We start from the raw sequence: 20701 nt of genomic DNA, 5'->3' as shown, positions 1-20701 counted from the left end.
AGAATATGATGTTTGAAAATCAGTTCCTCCTATTATAGATTTCTCTCTCAGCTTGTAGAAAATCCATGATTCCCTAAACATTGGTCTTTGAAAGCACATTGACTAAAATCTTCATGCTTAATTCATGAAGTGCAGTCTGGAGATTAGTGGAGCTGGACATAGACCAGGAATACTTTATCATATTCTAATAAGCAGAGGCTGAAAATTGCATTTCTAAAGCTACAGTATTAAAGGGCATACCGCAAAACATGACCCAAACATAACTCAGTAGTTTTACAGTGTCTGAAAAGGCTTTGATATGATAAAGTATGCTGACGAGGGGAATAAACACAACTAGAAATTTCTGAATTTAAAAAGGAGGAAAAAAACGAGCAGGGGGGACTTGGCAAACATTCGGTATATATGTGGAACAATATATGACATATTATAACCTCATATATTGTGATCCTAGCTGAGCAAGTACTGACCACTAAGTCATGCTACAGAAGACCACTACACCACTGCAACTCGGGGGTTTGGAAAGCGTAAAAGCATGAGAGATGAGGAAAAATAAATAAAAGCAAGCTTAATGAGGTTAATTTGGAGGTTTCCAGAAAATTCGAAGTGCTGGTTTTTCAACCTTTCTTAAAACAGGTCATCAGCATTGTTTCTGAGAGCGGAAAGCAATGTTATACGGGGCAAATGCTCGATGGCAGACCCCAGGCATTGCTCAGAAATGGTGCAACGTAAAAGCCCTCCCATGCACAACTCAGGCAGGCAAAAATCATCTGTAAAAATGATGGCAAAGTGCAAAAAGCAACCATAGAAGCCACATACATGAATTAGCAGTGCTATGGCACCAAGTACAGTGCCTGGCACACAGTCTGTGCTAATAAACATCTGTTTGATTGATGGATGGCTTGATTAACATATGAAGGAGAGAGAAAGAAATGGGAACAGGTCCCATACAGGCCACTAGAGCTGGCAGGGACTGTCGGTTCTACCTTGCTGAGTGCTTGCTAAGCTGTTTTCCCTTTATAAAAGCAGGCACTGATGAACAGAAACGAAGCTTTAGGTCAGGAGTAGTTTTCACAAAACAGTAGCTTCCAAACTGTAAGCACCTGGATCCACTGGTGGTTCTAGAATTTCTATGCAGAAGAGAGGGCTGGGGTGGTGATCAGGTTGGAAGGAAATGGGATGCTGGGGCTCAGAAAGATTTGTCTTCAAACTGCATCTGCTTCGCTAGAACACGGTTGTTCCTTAGATTTCAGGGTTATCAAGGAAGGCTTAGGGAGGTTGCTTTAGAGATTTGACTGACAGGGTGCGTGTGTGATCACCACCCCTCAGAGCCAGCCCTTGTCGCTGCTGAGATCAGAGTACAAAAGATCACAGCAGCCGAAGCCTTGCCGATTTCTATGATTTCATTTTCATGGGTGTTCTTCTCCATGATCCCTTCCCGCACTTACTGAAGCAGGGCTTATCTTCTTACTTTCTACCAGGCCCTGTTTATTTCCCAGCCTAATATTGTTGTTTGCCTCTGATCACAAAGTCTATGCTTTTCCCCTAATGGACTCTGATGTCACCTCAGAGTCCTCATGCTTACAGCTTTGAAGATCTGGAGACTCCTTCTCAGAACTCCTTCTCTTCAGCGGGCTGGTCCTGTTCATCCTTCTCATCCAGGCTGGCCTCACTTCTTCAAGCTGCCTTAACACCCCTGAGGTGCCCACTACCCCAGGCTGTGCCTGCTGTGGGCTTCCAAGCACCCCGAGGTACCCCAGTATACCCCTGATTACACCTGAATTACCACATGTTTCCCCTAGCTGACTGTGATGTGTAGCCTACCACATCCCCCTGACCTGGCACAACCTGGCAAGGCAAGATCTCAGAATACACTTATTGCATAAAACAAATGAACGATGAAGGTGGTAAATCCAAAATATCCAATCTTAAGGGGGCCTATGGACATCATCCTTTGTTTTATATTTCACTTTCACATAAAAAAAAAAAAAAGCCTACTGTCCATCTGTCCACAGTACATATATATCATATATGATTATGGAAAATTTGAAAAAAAAAAAAGAAGATTTAAAACCACCCATATTTCCACCATAATTTTTTTTTCCCCACTGTGGATATACACTTTACCCCCTTTGTACACTGAAGTTCTTTTCTACTTATGAGTTCAGATTTCTGACAACAGCTACCTGATGAGCCACTGTAGGGCCCCCAAATCCCTGACAAAGCTTTGTTGCCCCAAAGACATGTGGTCCCCTGGGCCTGGTCCCTTTTCCACAGGCCTTCAACAGTAAATACAGGGCTATTGTGAAAAGAAATCACTGCTTCCCTAAGAGACCACCCCTTCTTGTTCCCTTAATTGTAATTCTTTACCTGCTATATGCATCCACTGCTGTTTAAATAAACAATGAGGGATTTGAAACAGAGAAACTATGAACATGAAATTGCTTTAATTTACATCCCGAGGGACTGAGACTGCAGAGTTCTCTGAAGTTTTAAATAAATAAATAAATAAAAACATAAGTAAATGTCAAGTTGGAGGTAGCCTATGGATTATGACAGGGAACAAAAGAGGCAGGTGTGGTCCAAGTCAACGTGGTAGGTACCAAGCTGCCCATGTGATGTCCAGTACCAGTACCAATACCACTTGGTGTCGAGTCGACTCTGACTCGTGGCGACCCCATGTGTTTCAGAATAGAACTGTGCTCCACAGCATTTTTTTCAATGGCTGTGATCTTTTGGAAGTAGATTACCAGGCCGTTCTTCCCAGGCACCTCTGGGTGGATTTGAACTCACCCTCAGTAACTGAGTGCTTAACCATTCGTGCCATCTAGTATATAGAACTACACCACATATGTTGGCTTCTTCTGGAAACAATCAGGAAAGGAGATATGAATGCCATGGTTTATATCATGCATGAGACATGGGACAAACTGAAGGTTTAGCCCTCCCTTAGAGGTTTTGCACTGTGGTGGAAGGGCAAGGTAAGCTAGGTGCCATTTAGCATAAGCAAGCCAAGCGCCAACAGGATGACTTCAGGCTCCATCCGTGACCCCGTTTGTCAAGAGTCAGGTACCCATGGAAAGGAGTCAGATCTTGCTGCAGCACATTCAAAAGTCTGAGCTAATTTGGATTCTGCTGCTATGGAGCACTGCTGTAAATGAGAGTCCAGGGAAATCTTGGGAGTTGACTTTGCAGTGAGTAATATGAGTTGATGTACACACAGATACACGTGGGTTTGCTTCATATATGGGGTTAAAAAGGCCCTAAGGAGTCCAGGAGATAAAGCTGAGGACAGGCTAAAGGATGGGCATTAGTGAGGCAGTGGGAGGTGAGGGTGAGAAGTGACTTCATAATGTTCTTGCTAAGGACTTTATACATATGATCTCATCTCATCCTCAAACGGGTATTTTCCCATTTGGTGGAAATAGAAACTGAGACATATGTGTGTTTGGGATTACACAAGCTGGGTACGGTAATGGTGGAACTCAGACTCATGCTAGGTTTCTCTGCCTCCAACTCCAGCTGCTAGAGGAAGAAATCCAAAGATTTTTTGTTTGTTTGCTTATAGCATAGAAATGCATGGGCCGATGGACCCAACAGCTCATATGCTCTCATTGTTTCCACTCCTGCTGTCTCTGTCTGTGGCCCATCTTTGCTTCTCTCTGGCTCTCTTTGGGTATCAGTCTCATTTTCTTCTGCTTCCCAGCCCCAGGACTTAGCTGTGTAGGGTGAAGGTAAGAAACAGCCTTCCTGCCAGCTGTAGCAGAAAAGTCCCTGGAAGGACTAGGAGTGTACAGATAAATGCTCATTCCTCAATCCAGCACTGTGGCCACGAGCGGGTAACTGTGATTGGTTGGGCCTGGGTCATGTGTCCACCCCTAAGGTTGGGGGTGGCGGTAGTTTGGTGATCATAGTCCCATCTTGGCCATGAAGAGTGTGATAGGTGCGTCCCAAAGGAAAATGGGGTACTGTTAACAGTAAAAGTGGGATGTGAAAAGATGCTAGGCAGACAGAACCAGGGTTACTACAACAACAAATCAGGATAAAGTCCTGTCATTCTAAAGCATCAGGATATAGCCCAGGGATAAAACCAAAAAAACCCAACCAGTTGCCATCGAGTTGACCCTGACTCCTGGAGACCCCCTGTGTGTCTCAGTAGAACTGGCTCCACAGGGATTTCAATGGCTGATTTTCTCAGAAGTGGATCACCAGGCCTTTCCTCCAAGGTACCTCTGGGCAGGTTCAAACAGCCAGCCTTTCGGTTAGCAAGCAGCTGAGAGCTTAACTGTTTGCACCACAAAGGTAGGATGGAAGGTAGTGAAAGGCAGGGTTAGGCAGTGTTGCCTGGTATGGCAGAAACTGCTGGCTGTGTCCAAATATTCATTTTCCCTTCTTCCTTGGTTACAGAGCTTCTACTTTGACCTAGACACACAGGAGACAAGACTGAAGTCTGCATTTCCCAGCCTCCCTTGCAGCTCTTTGTGGCCAGGTGACTAAATTATAGCCAATGATAAGGAAGCAGAAAGGTCAATGGAGCTTCTTAGAAGGCTCCTCAAATGGAGGAGGTTCATCCGCCACTTCACCTTTTTACTTTCATGCTGCCTGGTCATTCTGGACCAGGGGATAACCTTGAGGATGGAAGCAGTGTAACAAAGCAGAAACACAGAAGAAACCTGGGTCCCTGATAACTCTGTCGGATGGCCACACTAACTCTGGACTGCTTATTTCCGATTGTCTTTTATGTGGAAAAATTTATCACTGTGGTCAGGTTTTTCTTGTTGTTGTGAGCCATGGTGTCGATTCCGACTCACAGTGTCAGAGTAGAACTGCCCCATAGGGTTTCCTAGGTTGGAAATCTTTAAGGGAGCAGATCACCAGGTCTTTTCTCCAGCTGAGCTACTAGTGAGTTCAAACTTCTGACCTTTTGGTTAGCAGCCAAGCACTTAACCATTGCACGACCAGAGTGCCTTTGGTCCTTGTTACCTACCAGCAGCCAAATGCAATCTTAATCAATACACCTGGGCTCCAGTCCAGGCCCACCATGATACTCCAGGCCTTATTTTCCAATTCTCACTGGTAGCAATAACAACTCCACTGCTCCTTCTCTCTCCTTCTCTTGGTCTTTCACCTCTTAATTCTCTGAGAATCCAGGGCCTTGAGAACTAACTCTGTGCCTTAACTGTATAAATGCTTCTGTTCTTATGACTTGTGTGATCTGTGTGTATGTCTTTATTTTTCTGGCTATAATTTAGCTCAGGAACTCTCAAGAAACGGTATTTAGTTCAATGTCATTAAGTGATACTTGAATCTTTACTTGATATTCTGCTACCCTTCCCCAAATACCAGCTATCATCAGCAAAATACATATTTTCTACTTGTGAAATGCAATCTGCCCTCTAAAAAGCGAGGCAGTGAAAACAAAAACAAATGGAACAAAAATAACTCATCTATTTTGCAAGACGCTTCCTTGACTACCACTTTTTTATACCACTTTTTTCCCACATATGTACATCATATATTGTAATACGAAATGAATATTGACTGCAGCTGAGGTGAATATCCACATGTATTGACCTCAGAGGTAAATATTGACTGAGACAAAGGTAAAATCGATGCTTACCTTGAGGGATAATAAATCTGGATATCTACTGAAATAAGAAGTCAATAGGCACATTGTTACAAACACTCGTGGTTATAGTCACTTGAGCGTGTTTGTACACTGAGTGGTCAGTACTTGTTTCTAGACAACTAGAGGCAATGGTAGAAGTTCACAGAGACTTCACGGACTGCCTTTTCCCCAGTTTTGCTGTTGTTAGTTACCGTCGAGTCAATTCCGACTCATGGTAAGCTCATGTGTGAAGAGAAGAACTCCACGCCATAGAAGTTTCAAGGCTGTGACCTTTCGAAAGCAGATCCACCAGGTCTTACCCCTGAGGCACCTCTGAGTGGGTTAACCACTTGCTTAACCATTTGCGCCACCCAGGGACTCCTTCCCCAGTTTAATCCTCTCTAAATTTTGTCAACAACTAGTGTCTGACCAGGTAAATAACCCCAGCATACCTGGTCAACTGACTCTAACATACCAACGATCATCAACATGGCACAGGACTGGGCAATGGTTTGTTCTGTTTATGCGTAAGATTGCCATGAGTCGGAGCTGGCTCGGCGGCAACCAACAACATCAACAACCTGATCAAATGAAACAGTCCACCATCCATCTTCAGGAAGTCGTTAATTCATTCTGTTCTCCCTATAACAGAAAAGATTGGTATGGCTATCCTACTTTACAGCTTGGTAAGTTGACACTGGGAGGAAGAAGTCAAGTAACTTGTCCAAGGTTAGAGATGATAAATGGTGGCACACTGAATTCAAAACACAATTGTCTGATGTTAGATTGGTATCTTGCTACCACACCACGGTCTCTTGATAAGGACTGCAAAACTGGGACTTCAGGTGCTGGAGATAAATGTCAGAGAAGGAAGAACACAGCAGGTAGAGGGGACAAGGAAAGGCTTATCTGTTGGCTGTTGCTGACAGGCCCTCATAAAGTGACAGCAATAATTTATTTGCAAAAGGGGCCAAGAAACTACTGTGACCCACTCCCCATTTCTGCCATCAATCTTCATCATCATTACAGCTAAATAGTAGTGAGTCGTGACTACAGGCCAGGTGCTGTGTCAAGTGTCTTATAGACCTTACTTTGACAAATTCCATAACCCTATGAAGTCAGGTAGCAGAAACTTGGTTACCTACCCAACATTTGTCCCTCATTTCTCCCTGATGGCAGAGCCCAACTTTATTCAGCTCCCCACCCCTCCACTACATGACTATAATTGGGCTGTGAATCTTCATTAGCCTAACCCCCATATGGTGGTCCCAAACACCTCAGGAGAGATTGTTTAGATAGAGCATTTGATTTTGGCCAATGAGATGTCAGGGTAGGTCTAGTCAGGGACTTTGAAGGAAGGTCTCCTTATTCCTAGAGACACACAAGAAGAGAAAGTATCTTTTTCCTCCTTATGGAAAGACCCCATTCCCCAAGAGATATACATCTTTTCTCACCTTCTAGGTAAGAAGCAACACCATGGTTAATGCCCTATGCATTTTATTCTACAGAGGGGAAAAAAAGCCAGGAGGCAGGCTATGAATCAGTTAAATTAGGGGATGCCAAAATAAAGTGAAGAGTCACACATCTTACGTTCCATTTGTGCCTTCGCAAGTCTGTATTTTTATAGGAAATCAGGGCATTTTATCATCCAGTTATCAATTATCTTTATGCCAGGACCAGAAGCTCAGGCTTAAGCACCCACTCTCTAATGCAGTTTCTTTGTGGTAACCAGGGGCCCCTTTGAAGGACACAGTGGGGAGGCACCTGAGAGTGGCAGGCTCTGCCCAGGTGGGCTTTTGTTTGTCATGGGCAGGAAAGCTGGGGGAGATAATAACAAAAGGAGGAATAGGAGGGTGTGCCGGACACATGCAGCTAGTGAAGAAGGCATCAGTCCCACTTGTGGACAACCCCTGGGGGTACTGACAAGGCAGGAATGACTGTCAATAAAACCACAATTGGGTGAATCAGGGGCTCTGGCTGCCATGTGTGCCCCATAAAGGAGAATCAATACCACGTGGCTTGAAATGTTCCTAATTTTTGCCTTTCTTGTTTTTTCTCCATCTTTCTCTTTCGGTCTCTTCCGTGGTGGTTGCCACAATAAGCAATTCTTTAAAGGGAGGAAGAGCGCTACAACTGCTCTTTGGGTCCCAACAGAAATTCTAGACTCAAAGCTGCCAAAATTGAGCGGTAAAATATAATTGGCTGGGGGAGAGAGGAGTACAAGGGTAGGGGATTCTGCAGGTAGCTTAGTCTACAGGTAGGTCAAAATAAAGCTGTCAGATACGATGAAGTAAATGTTTCAATACGGTGCCCACAGTCCCAGAAAAGAATTTGCAGAGTGACTAGTAAACAGTAACACAGAAGACAAAGGAAGGAACGGTCATTTCTTCCTGAGAAGGGCAAGATTCTTCTTAAATCCCAGAGAGAAGGACTTTGCTTAAGGCCACAAAGCTAATTCTGGGGGACAACTAACAGATCAATTCTCTCCAACAAAGAAATGAGATTGAGCTCAGTTTATAAGATAAGGGTGTTTCTGAGTTAACTCTAGTAACTTCTTCAGGTTTTTCTTCCATAAAACACTGATTATCACTCCCATCTTATATATTCCAACCACTTAAACACAAAGGTGAAGCCCCTAAATTCTCAAACCAGGGACAAAAGCAATCTACAAAGCAAAAAATTCAGAAGCAAGAAGAAAAGGAGTAACTTTTTTAAAAGTAGTAATACTATCCTCTCTTCATTGCCTTTCTTTTTTCATGATTCCAAGATTAATTAAAAGATGCTTCATTGATTTAATGGACTTTGTTGTCATTGTTGCCATCGTAGTTGTTGGGGGTGGGTGTATTAAACAAGCACATAGTTTGAAATATGCATTCTGATTACAGAAATCAGAGGAGGGGAAGTGTGGCTTAGAAACCAGAAAACAGGGCATTCAAATATTTTAAATTATGCTGGAGGAGAGACAGGATCTCATATGCTTATTGTCTTGACAAAAGTCTGCTTTAGACCACGGGTCAGCAAACTTATCGTGTAGTGGGCCAGTCAGACATATTTGAAGTCTCTTCAGGCCATGCAACTCTGCCTTTGTAGTGTAAAAGCAGTCATAGGCAATACATGACCAAATGGGTGTGGCTGTGTTCCAATAAAACTTTATTTACATAACCAGTGGCAGGCAGTGTTTGGCCTTGCAAAGACCACAGTTTGCCAATCGATGCTTAAGTCTCTCAAACTCAATCACCTTTGTTGGAACTTTGTCTCCTTTAAGAACCTAAGAAAGTGATGGACTTTTCTTCAGAAAAATGCATCATTTTGCATATAATTGTCAAGGGTTCAAGGGTCCCCCTGAAGTACACTGGACCTGAGGTTGGAACCCTTAAAGTGACAGTCAAAGTTCCCAAGCACTTCCACACTCCTGAGACCTGAAGCATCCTTCTTCTCTGCAGGGACCATTCTGGATCCATCTCTTTGTTCTCAGTACCTTGCCCAGTGCCTGGTATGCAGTAAGTGCTCAATAAGTTGATGATAAATAAATAATTGACTGGTACTTTTAGTAGATGTTAAAGATAGTAGAAGTACCTAAGACACCTCCACAGGAATGAACACTAGATGAAGAGTCTGGGTTCCCAGTGACTTCACTTTCTCTGAGTTTCAGTGTCCTTATCTGGAAAAAATGGACTAAATGGTCCAGTGAGTGCTTTTTGTAATTCTATCACTCTAGTAATGACAGCGTTGCACTCCTGTTCATGACCTGCTTCAAGCAAATTATGAGGCTACTTCAAAAATAAGTTTCAGAGTCCAAGAGAGGGCAGACTTGGCTGAAGAGCAAGAGTTTCCTGAGAATGTGGCTCCTGTGGGTAGAGAGTAGCCTCATCTCATCCCTCCAAGGTACAAACTAAGCATTTCACAAGTGACAGACAGCCTCTAGAAATCAGGCTGCTAATTTAATGTTATGGCCTGAATCTTCATTATCTGCACCCAAAAACCACAGTCAAGTCTCGTTTGCCAAATGTCACACTTGTTCAAGTTTGGGGCTATTGTCACATGGAGACTATTTCAAGAGCTTCAGTGGGAGCAATGGAGACACCCAGGGAAAGCTTCCCCATTTATCTTGCCAATACTGAGCTCCTTCCACCCCGCAAGGCCAGTCAGCTGCAATGCAAGGATCAGGGCCACAGAGCAATGCTCTCACAGCTACACAGGAAGTAGACACACTTTCTACTGCTGGATTTAATTGCAGGACCATATTATTATTTTATCTATTTGCCCCAACTACAAAAGAGTAAGTTACATCCCTTGTAAACACTCGATTTCCATGAGCACAAGTAAACATGCAGAAAAGAATGTCACTTAAGAGACTTAATCTTTCCTGACAGCAATGAATTGGCATTCATTAGGACAATTTGCACACTTACCAGGAACAAGTCCTGGCACAAGGATTATAAAATGGCTCAAGACTGCATTAGCCAACCAATGAACGTCTGGTCTCCAGCTGCTCAAAAGCAAGGCTATGGCCATGATCAAGCACCTCCCTATCTGGACCACTTCCCTTCCTCTACTCCCCATAGCCAAAGCCTCAAACGCTCAATGGGTTCAACGCCAAAGAAAATGACATTTCTTATGATCAACGTCTCTGTTTACGGTAATCAAGAGAAGGGCAGTCAGTGAGCAAGCCTCAGGATGCCAAGTGATTGCTTGTTTTCAGGATAATCAATAAGACACTTCTCTTGAAAGATTCATGCAAGTTTGGAATCAATTATGAATGGGATGATAATAAAACTCTGCAAGAAGAGTGGCTGGATTGTTTTTTGTTGTTGTTTTTTTAATTCTTACTGGAGAGTTATGCTTCATTTTGCTGGCTTCTCTGAAATATAATAAATTTTTTTAAAAGAATACTAACCATATTGTGTCACTGTCAAATAGCTAAATTATCTCATCCTTCAGTAGAAATTTTCAAATTGGGATGTTATGGAATCTTGGGACAATATTTTTTAGGTTTAAAAAAAGAGGGAAGGCTTTCTGTTATGGGTGTGAGGAGATGTGAGGTAGTATATACTGGAAATGGCATGAATTTTTACTCAAATGAACCTGTGTCTGAAATCAAGGCCTCACCAAGTCATAGACAGTTGATGTTGGGCATGTCACTTAATCTTTCTAAATCAAAATCCCCAATATTTGGCATTGCCATCATAGGATTATGGTGAAGATTAAATAAGATTGTCTACATGAAAGGTTTAGCACAATCCCAAGCACACAATAAGCACCCAATGAATGTTAGTTATTCCCAATATTAAAATTCTGACTTGGCCATCTTGAGTAAGTTACTTAATCTTTCTGAGTCACCATTCTCTCCTTTCTAAAATGAAGATTATAAAGAGTACATTACCAAAATGTTGGGGAATTAAGTTAGATAATATGTAAAGGAGTGCCTAATATAGAAACTGGCACATGGTAGGTACCAAAAATGAAAAAAAAAAAAAAAAAAAAAAACTAGAAACAAAAAATTAAAAGAAAAACATGAAATCTAGTCCTACCTCCCATTTTATAAATAAGGTATTGCCTCAGTTTATCTGGAGTAATTATTTCATGGGTGGGACTGGAACCAAACCCCTTGAGAGGAAAGAAGACCAGTGATGGGCAGCACAGGGCAATAAGATCCCAGAAGGTAAGCAATAAAGCAGGGTCAGTGGACTCAGGTCAAGCTGTATCATAATAACTGGAAATGTGCCCACATACGGGAGTGGCGGGGCAAGGAATACAGGGGAAAGGACAGGAACCAGGACTAGGCAGGGAGCTAGGCCCAATCTGGGTAAATAGAGTGTGTTACAAACTGACTTTGAAGAGGGTGCTAGTTAGATTAAGGAATCCCAGCTGGACCACCAGGGTGAAGAAAAGGGGAAAATTGCAGAATATTGGGAGCTTCCTGAGAGCCCATGGTTCACGTGAATTGATTTTAAGCCCTACTGGCTGGCAGAAGTCCATTTGGGGGCCCACCAGTGGATCCAGCTTGGGGAGCTGGTGAAGGCCTGCATGAGTGAACACCACACTAAGTGGTTGGCCCCCAGAGACAGAGAGAAGGCTAAGAAATTCCCAGCCTCCTAGCCAGCAGCTAGGCAATGGTCTCCATTCAGCTTCAGGTCCTACCTCAGGGAGAACTGTGGCCAAGGCCTGTTATCCTCTCAGCCCTAAATAGATCAACATTTGGCCTGAGTTTGCAGATTACTTTTTATGGGTCACACCATTTAAGCTATCCCTGTGGTCAGAAATAGCCCGGGGGTGGTCAGAACCACAACCTTGTAAATCTGATGATATATTTGGTCCACGAGGACACGGCTGAAGAATTTCTTTTTAGGTTCAGGTTTTGAGTAGCAAGCGGATCCATAATGGCCTTTGAACAGGATAGGGAAGGAGCCCTCAGCATCAAAGTAGTCCCCTTATCCTTTCCCCATCTTCACACCTAGCCCCTCAGACACTTTAGTTGTTGGGTAAAGCCACTTTCTATTTTGGCTGAGGCAGGAGGAAAATTGTTTCATGAATGGAAAAGTCTCTCAATTTTTATTTTATTTATTTATATTGAGATATAGCTTACATGCACAAATATTAAGTATACAGCTTGATGGATGTTTACATGTGTATATATTCATTTAATTCCCCATCGAGATCAATATATGGAACATTTTCAGCACCCGAGAAGGCTCCCCCTGCCCCTTCATGATCATGACCCCTTAGAAAGGAAACAGTTATTCTGACTTCTCGCACATGGAGAAGTTTTGGCTGTTTCTGATCTTTACATACATGGCATCACACAGCATGTACTCTTTTAAGTGTCTGGCTTTTTTACTCCACAGCATGTCTGACTCTCAGACTTCATAATGTATGTAAAAATAATACCTCCACTCACTTGTTTTGGGCTCCCATGAATACTGGGCTCAGAGCAAGTCTCGTGTCTAATCCTCACTGTAAACTCGGCAGACAGGAACTATTATTCCTGTGTTACTGATGAGGAAATGTAAGTTTAGAGACAACAAGTGAACTGGTGCAAATACATACACACACACACATATAGTGGCATATTGAGGTTATGGACCCAAGTGTTTGGACTCCAAACGCGTGTTATTTCTTCTTGGCCAATTTGCTTTTGACTCTTGACTCCCGGGTTGGGTATAATTCATGTAAAGCCCTTCTTGCAGTGCCTGATACACTGTATATGACAATAAATATTAGCTATGGTGCTGAAGGAGCCCTGGTGGTGCAGTGGTTAAGAGCTACAGCTACTAACCAAAAGGCTAGCAGTTTGAATCTACCAGCTGCTCCTTGGAAACCATATAGGGCAGTTCTACTTTGCCCTATAGGGTCGCTATGAGTCAGAATCAACTCGATGGGCAACAGATTTGGTTTTTTGGTTTTATGGTGCTGAAAATGATAAAGCGGATGATAATGATTATATTGGACCTTGGGTTAATGTGCAGCCCTGGTGGTGCATTGGTTAAGTGCTCAGCTGCTAACCAAAAAAAAAGGTCAGCAGTTTGAACCCACCAGGCGCTCCTCGGGAGAAAGATGCGGCAGCCTGCTTCTATGAAGACTTACAGCCTTGGAAATCCTATGGGGCAGTTCTACTCTCTCCTACAGAGTCGTTATGAGTGGGAATCAACTCTACAGCAGTGGGGTTTGGTTTTCGTTGTTTTTGAGGGGGGGTTAATGTTGGGGAGAAGAAATGAAGAAGACAGACATGGTCCTGGGCCTCATGGATCTTACACTCCAACGTGGAAGACCTGCAATAAGCACATAAAAACTTTATAATGACAAATTGTGACTATGAAGGGGAGGGAAAGGCTGCTTTGGGCCATGGTGAATGGTAAAGATTAGACAACATTTCTGCAACAGCGTTTTCTTTCTTGAACTGTTGGCAAGCAAGAAGGCTGGGGACCTTCAGCAATGTCACACAGCAGCTATGTGACAATGCCTAAAATACTCCCCCAAATAGGTATGCAACACTAACCAGCTTTGCTCTAATAAAGCTCTTCACCTGAAAGGCTCAATTACATCTGCAGTGGGCTCTTCAGAAAGAGCACTTAAAAGGCAGCTTCGCCCTTGACTCTTGATTCTGCATGTCAAAAGCACTTAACTCAAACCCTCTGGATTACTAACACCACATCAGGGGCAGGGGATCCTGGGTCAGACCATCCCCTGCCAGGGGCTTTGACATTGAAGGCACTTGCATTATCATTATTTTATCACTGAGTCAATCCCAGCTTTGTAAAATGAGGGTGGGACCCTAATTATTTCCAGGTCTGTTTTTAAGGAATCACTGCCAAGTACATCTTTCCACAAAACCTACAATCTACACTCCGTACTATGTACTGGGATTCCGCTTCAGGCCTCTTGTGAAGAAATTCACTATAACAAACAAACAAAAAATTACCCTTACGTGAACTTGTGTGGATTCCTTAAGAAGTAATTCTAAATTCCTTTCAAGATACAAAAGAATGTCTTGCTTCTCATTTTACACTGATGAGGCTAGGTTCTAGAGCTGCTGCACAAGGTGAATCCGAATAGCCTCAGAATTACTCTTGAAATGCTGCCATTTCCTCGGGAGCCTGCTAAACCTTCCCTCAACAGGACCAAGAAGGCCAGTTGTTGCTCCTGCGCCGGCTTAGGCCCCCATACCTCTGGTTGAATCACCAGGTAAAGCAGTTGCTTGGGTTTACAGACCAGGTTATTAAAAAACACACAACTTTAAACATTTCACATAAAAGATGCTCCAATTAAGAGACTCACAGGACAAAGGTTCAAGAACAAAGAATTCACGTATTCCACCTGCTCTCATCTTTGGAACCTCTGCTCACTGAGGGGAATGGAAAAGATCACAGAACTATGTGAACTTTTGTTTATCTCGGGTAAAGTTGAACTTGAGCAGCTTAAATGTCTTTATCTCATGTCCCCAGAACCAGCCAAGCTCCAACACACAGTAAGTCTCCAGTCAACATGAGTAGGATGACCTCTCCCAACTGTTCTAACAAATAGCAGATAACCAGGGCATTCTGCACTCAGGGAGTAGGATAAGGATCCCTGGGTGGAAGTAGCTGGGAACCATATTTTGACTCAACTTGATAAAGACCTTTCTAGTAACTTTAGCTATGCATAATAATAAGTTTACTATTAAGCTGCGGGTCATCAGTCACTTAATAGAAATGATATAGCAGAGACACACTTATCTGGCTGAGGTTGGATCAATCAACAACCCACGGACCAATGACATTCTTTGTGAAGTTGTCACAGGTCAGAAAATGATTATAAATATGAAGATTGTATAGAGACTTTTTCATAAAGCTACATATATCCAATTTTTAAGTTGTCCTTGTACACTAAAAGACAATGTTGGCAACCCAATCAATGTCAGCCTGTATGAAGCTTATGAGTTTTGACAAAATAAATCTGGATATGTGAGAAAATATCGGGACCCCTGTTAATAAGGAATATGCTTTGATGCTCCATTTTCATCTGATATGTTAATATAATTAACATTTTTAGCTATATTCAACAGTAACCTCAAATTACAAGTGTAACATAACCCAACAGCAATTGCTTTCAAAAGTATAGATCTTACTTTATTTTTACCTTCACCTGACACACTTTGACCATGTATTGACCATTTAGGAACATTCTTCTGACCGTAAATCCAATCAATAATTCACTCGTGCAGAATGTATAACTGTACATTTTCTGCTCATATAAACCCGTTGATAATGAGTGTCGATTATAGAGCAGAGAAACCAAAGATGTTCACGCACCCAGCGTTCCTTCTCAGAGGACTAACCTGAAAATGATCTTTGCCTTGCCTCCAAATGAAATATTTAAAACAATGTTTTGATGCCCCAAGTTATACCTGACATATTTGTCGATTTTCACAGACGCTAGGAGTGATTAGATTTGGGGGTCAGTTACTTTAAGGTCATCTTGAGACCACAAATTTTAATTTCAAATAGAGGATGACAAACCTGATAAGCAAAACTTTATAAAATAAAAGGATATGAAATCAACTTACACTACTAGTTGGTATGGGGAAAACTTTTGAATTAAGTCCTGTCATCTAAAGGTAGGGAACCTGGTGTTACGAGAGATAATTTTCCTGACAAATAACCTTGATAAGTTATGACACCTAGAAAATTCACTGTTATAAACTACTTCAAACCATGGGTAACATTTATTCTCAATTGGGAGGGGACTGCAGGGGTAAGAAACTTCTGTTTCATGTTTCAAGGCATTTACTGGTAAAGAACATATTCCTAGAGGTTAACAATAGATCTAAAGGGGTCATTACCATTAACATGTAAGATGGCAAGACTAGCAAGCCGGCTGTCACAACTGCAAAGGGTTAAACTATAAAGACAATGAGATGGCCTAGAAGTGCTTTAAAACTCAATTAAAATAAAACCAGTTCCTGTTAGTTTTTCCAATCCAGATTTAAGACTCATTCTGTATTATCTATTCATATGAAAAAGGGTATAGCAATTGAATTTTGAATTATGCTAACCCATTTTCTCAGCTATAGAAAATGCTGGCTTCCAGCCCAATGAATACAATAGCCACATGTTCAAGACCCTTAATTATCTAATTAATGTAGTGTCATTTTAGCAATTAGTTCAAATGACCATACGTAACTTTTTTCTTTATAAGATCAGAATTGTAAATGTTTTTTAAAAATACTTGTTACACAGTACTATATCCTGCACATTCTGGGTATACAATAGCAATTAAAAACAAACAAATGAATGGCCAAGAAAGCTTTAAAAAAAAACACCACCACCAAATCAACTCTAATATGATTAATTGCTGATTTTCATATGATAAACACATATGACGAGTTCATAGACATTCTTCTGATATCTACTAGACTCATGACCAGGGATTACCATCTGGGAGGGCGGATGCTACCAAAGGAAATTACAAAATATGTGTTGAGTGGGGTGGGGGCTGTGAGGTGTTTAGAAAATTTATTCTAATGAAGGCCAAAACAAATGGAATTATAAAATGAATAATAATTAGAAAAACCCTTCACAGAAGACTGCTCTTTTTCCCCATCTTCTTACCCAAAACCAGACCAAAACCAAATCCACTGACACCAAGTCGATTCTGACTCATAGTGACCCGATAGGACAGGGTAGAACTGCCCCACAGGGTTTGCGCTGTAATTTTTAGGAAAGCCGACTGCCACATCTTTCTCCCATGCAGTGGCTGGTGGGTCCCAATTACTGACCTTTCAGTTAGCAGCCAAGCAGTTAACCACCGCGCCACCAGGGCTCCTTCTCACCACCATACTCTCCGTGAATTTTAACTTGAAATTCTTCATATTTTCTGCAAACCAGATAGTGTCAAAAGTTGCTTCTATATTTACTAATTCCAGAGCTTCTGGATTATAAAACTAATGTTGTAGAAAAGTATACTCATGCTAAAGAAACTATTTCTGTGCCATTTGCTCTGTCCTTCCATTTGGAAAGCTGCTTCTGTCATAGAACCATTGGTCAACATCACTGGACACTGATCAGGATTCCTGGTTTCTGATGGGCTACCCTAGATCAGAGGAGGTGATATTTATATTACAGAGGCAATCAATCTATAATTGATGCCCAGTCTTGATTGAAATCCTCTATTGGCTAAGAAAATAGAAAATATGGCCCTTGCTTTTAAAGAGCTTGCAAAGTGATGTAGAAATCAGACACACACACACAAACACACATGTATACACAAGCAATTACAGAACTATTGAGCACCATTGTGCTTTAAACACTGTGCAGTATTCAGAAGACTCCTCCACAGGTCATCGTGTTTCCACATATAGGATCGAAGCCTATGGTCTGGAGTGAAAAGGTGATGCATTTCTTGGGTCTGAGTCTTCAAGGCACTATAATTTCAAACAGAAGAGAAATTGAAATTTCTCAAACACTACTATTTAAAGATATCATTGTCTTATTTTATTTCTCACAACTACCTTGCAAGGTAGATGGTTACTTATTTTCTTAAGCTGAAGAGGTGGGAACTCAAATATTTCTCGGCCCGTTTCTCCATCTGCACTGTGGTAGACACAGCTGATTTGGGAGACTCCATCAGCTCTCAAATTCCACACCTCCAAGTTTAGATGCATTGCCTGGCTCTTACCATTCTAGATTGGAATACCACTTCTATGTTCTCATAGCACATCATTGCACCTCATCTGCTGCTGCTTCCTGCCCTCTGGTTTATACTCTATTAAGACTAAATGCTTGCACTGCTCTGGAGATCCCATATTCTTCCCCTCCTCTGATCCTTCTGATTGGGGGCCCTTCCGTACCTTGCCCGCCTGGTGAACTCTGTTCATGTTTCAGCTTAGCTCAGATTATCACCTCTTCTTTGGAACTGCCCTGCCTCCCTCTCCCACTGCTTATTCTATGCCATCCATACCTTAAACATATTTGTATCACACTCTGCAGTGATTTAAGTATCTATCTCTTTGACCAAGCCGTGAGTTTTTTAACAGCAAAGCAAAATCTCTCCTTTTATGCTAGTTCTTAGTAAAGTACTAGCTACAAAACAGGAGTTTGATAATTATTGCTGAATCATTAAATGAATTTTTAACAACTCCAAAAAACAGGAGCTGAAAGTAAGACAGGACAGAGAATGAGAGACCATACATCACAGAGTGAAAGAGAAAAATCAAAGAAAAGACAAAAAGATAAAAAATGCAAAGTGTGATGTGATATTACTATTACTTCTCTTGTGTTGTAGGTTTCTGCTAAGTAAGAAAGATCTTAAGTAACATTATCAACAAAACTCTAACAGCGTCACATTCTGCAGCTTATCAATATGCAGTCCAGTCATCAGAGACACAATTATGGAACCCACACAGAAAACCATGCCTTCAGAGAATCATGAGATTGTATTCATTTTCATTTGTTTATTTATAATGTTTATGCATCATATTTTTTTTTCTTCAAATGACCCATAGCTGGAAACAAATTTATTTTACACAATTCATAACAATTACATACTCTCTCTCTACCTACCTACCTATTTATATATGTATATTTTTTCCATCATTGAATAATAAGCAACTAATGCAATGGTATCAGATTATTTTAAATTGTCTAAAAGGTTAAAAAAAACAACAACAGCAACAGCTTAATTAGTGCCTATTGTCTTGTGTTAAGGTCAGACAGTATCTAAGTACTTTCTGAAGCAGGTGGTCAAAATGATGTATGCCCAAATACATTATTATGTGTCTACAAGAACAAAGGCTGTATATTTTTTTCCTTGGAAATCTGGACCTGTGTGACAAATGTTGTTGTGAAAATATTAATTAGCAAGTCTTGGATGTTTGGAAGAACTGTGGCCATAACAGTACAATTGATAGATGGCAAAAGCCATGTTTGAATACATTCTATCAAAGTAAAATTCCTAAACTGAATTACCAATGGCACAAGTCCAAACAAGGTCGCCTGTGCATGTGCTAAATTGAAAGTCATATCATTGACATTCCCTAGCAACAGATTCATCACAAAATGCCAGCTTCTCCAAAACTGCTAGGACGATGCTGTCAAAGGGAAAGTCAGCACACAGCATTCCAGAGCTATGGACTAGGAATTATCAAAAATGTCTTAATGAAGGTGAAAAAATGAGCTTGGGTACAATCATCCTCATTTAACTGATTTAGTAACTGAAGCCCAAAAAGGCCAAGTACATTGTTCAAGGTGACAAAGTTGGCAAGGCAAGTAGAAGAGTTCAGACTTGAACTCTAGCTGATCTGGCTCCAAAGTGGAGAATCATACTAAGTGCAGTATGAACATCCTTCTTGGTGAATTTGGGTTTGGATGAAAGGTGGGCCGGCTAAATGACGAGCTACGGGTCAGGGCACCCTTTATTCATGGTGGCAATGCTTGTACTTAGGGGACATATGCTGGAGGTTCTATTCGGAAGGAGGCTTATATACATATGTGTGTGTGTGTGTGTGTGTGTGTGTGTGTGTGTGTGTGTGTGTGTATGTATGGGAGCAGCAGTCAAGAAATCAAATGACATATTGCATCAGGCAAATCTGCTGCAAAAGACTTATTTAAAGTGTTAAAAAGCAAAGATGTCACTTCGAGGACTAAAGTGCGCCTGACCCAAGGCATGGTATTTTCAATCACCTCATATGCACGTGAAAGCGGGACAATGAATAAGGAAGACTGAAGAACTGATGCATTTAAAGTATGATATTGGGGAAGAATACTGAATATATCATGGACTGCCAGAAGAATGAATAAATTTGTCTTGGAAGAAGTACAGCCAGCATGCTCCCTAGAAGCAAGGATGGTGAGACTTCATCTCATGTATTTTGGACATGTTGTCAGAAGTGACCAGTCTCTGGAGAAGGATATCATGCTTGGTAAAGCAGAGGGTCAGCAAAAAAGAAGAAGACCCTCAATGAGATGGACTGACACAGTGGCTGCAACAATGGGCTCAAACAGAGCAACAATTGTGAGGATGGCACAGGACCGGGCAGTGTTCTGCTGTACATAGGGTCACTATGAGTCGGAACAGACTTGATGGCATCTAACTCATGGCGACCCTGTATGTGTTTGTGTCTGTGTGTGTATGAAAGCTGAGCCAGCTAACCGAGGAGTTAGAGGTGAAAACAATTGCCTATAGGGGTCAGGGTACCCTTTATTTTACCCTTTATATGAAATCTTAAAACCTCATTCAGATTTTAGCTTCTTTCAGAATAGAACCACCAGCTTTGTCCTCTATGTCCCGGAACTGCCACCATGATAGATAGATATATATATATATATATAGAGAGAGAGAGAGAGAGCTCTGGTGACACAATGGTTAAGTGCTCAGCTGCTAAACAAAAGGTCTGTGGTTCGAACCCACCAGCGGCTCCATGGAAGAAAGGACCTGGCAATCTGCTCCTGTAAAGATTACAACCTAGGAAACCCTATCGGGCAGTTCTACTCTGTCCTATAGGGTCACTATGAGTTGGAATTGACTTGACAGAAACAACAACAAATACACACACACACACACACACACACACAAACACAGAGGCAAATACATACACATACATACATATAAATATAAAATTAT

The 20701-nt window shown here is 41.6% G+C and overlaps 1 protein-coding gene and 1 long non-coding RNA gene across 3 annotated transcripts in view; both read right to left on the bottom strand.

Annotated features, from left to right (window-relative positions):
• The window catches only part of WWOX (WW domain containing oxidoreductase), a 1054678-nt gene that overhangs the window by 569499 nt on the left and 464478 nt on the right, over nt 1-20701 (bottom strand). The gene's annotated exons all lie outside the window — the stretch shown is intronic.
• LOC111820850 (uncharacterized) overlaps nt 11323-20701 on the bottom strand; it is a 78115-nt gene continuing 68736 nt past the window's right edge. The window contains exons 2-3 of one of the 2 annotated variants that reach the window (XR_002824342.1): nt 16860-16957; nt 11323-12598 (exon numbers count right to left, since the gene is read on the bottom strand). This is a non-coding gene — a long non-coding RNA (uncharacterized LOC111820850). Of the gene's footprint in view, nt 12599-13262; nt 13375-16859; nt 16958-20701 lie in introns of those variants that run through there. The other variant, XR_002824343.1, reaches the window with a different exon arrangement.

This window comes from Trichechus manatus, unplaced genomic scaffold (genome assembly GCF_000243295.1).
Source record: "Trichechus manatus latirostris isolate Lorelei unplaced genomic scaffold, TriManLat1.0 scaffold00053, whole genome shotgun sequence".
NCBI lineage: Eukaryota > Metazoa > Chordata > Mammalia > Sirenia > Trichechidae > Trichechus > Trichechus manatus.
This window is presented reverse-complemented; position numbering and strand designations above follow the sequence as displayed.